Genomic DNA, 1,132 nt, shown 5'->3' with positions numbered 1-1,132 from the left:
ATCCAAGCAGGCCGGCCTCTTTAAACAGCAGAACCTTACATACACTATATAATAGCCTAGCCTCCCTAGGCCTTTGGTGTCTAGCCATAAAAAAATAATTAAAATCAAAGTAAACTTTTAAGAATTATTAATAAGTGCACTTAATTATTATTTCACCTTAAATGACTATAACTCACAATAGATCAATGCTTTTTAAGGGTTTTATTTTTATTTTTATAAATATAGTAGATAATTGATAAAACAAACAACTCTCAAAGTTTCACTTAAATTTATTGATATTTCCCCAAAACTTCAGTCAAAATTTCTATTTTTCAGACTATCGATATTTTCTTGATCTCCGATATTTTAGTCATTGGAATGAACTATGTGAATTAGTGGAAAGTAAATTAATTGTTGGACTAAACACGATATAATAATAAGAAAAAAAATCAGTTTCTTATTAATATACTAATGTTCGGACTCAACTTTTACATCGAATGTTTTTTATTTTTTTGAAGAATTACAACGAATGTTTTTAAGAAAGTGATGTGTAGTAATGTGTCTTATGACATCAATTAAAGACGGATGTCTGGATTTTCATGATCTTTAACAATAACTACTAAGTCGATCGACTTTTTGATTTACATAAGTCAGAAATACATATTTGATGACATAATTCATATTTGGGTGGCTAAGAGGGTCTTAAGCAAAGTAGCATATAATGCATGCCCACCAAGAAAGAGAGGAGTAAATTGGTGCACATAATCAAAGTACTCGTTAAGCACTTAATAGCATACTTTGCGAGACCGTTTTGATCGAGTAGGTATATGTGGAACATAATACATAATTCCAAAAGACATGTAGTAGACGTCTAAGTTGTTTGACATAAACTGTGCAACATTATCAAGTCTTATAGATTTAATGGGATGATCTATGTAGTGATATGTATACCTGGTGATCTATCACTCTTTCTTCGCGAAGCCACGACTCTAGCCACTTCACTACTTTTATTGGCAGCAGGCCCTCATAGAAGATCGCACACTTCGATGGTTTGAGATGAATTTTGCAACACAATAATTATTATTATTTTTTAAAATAAAAAATTGTTACAGCTGCTTTCAAGCCTCGATGATGCACTCTATCTTAATCTTAA

Source organism: Fragaria vesca, linkage group LG1 (assembly GCF_000184155.1).
Source record: "Fragaria vesca subsp. vesca linkage group LG1, FraVesHawaii_1.0, whole genome shotgun sequence".
NCBI lineage: Eukaryota > Viridiplantae > Streptophyta > Magnoliopsida > Rosales > Rosaceae > Fragaria > Fragaria vesca.
Note: the sequence above shows the minus strand (reverse complement) of the source record.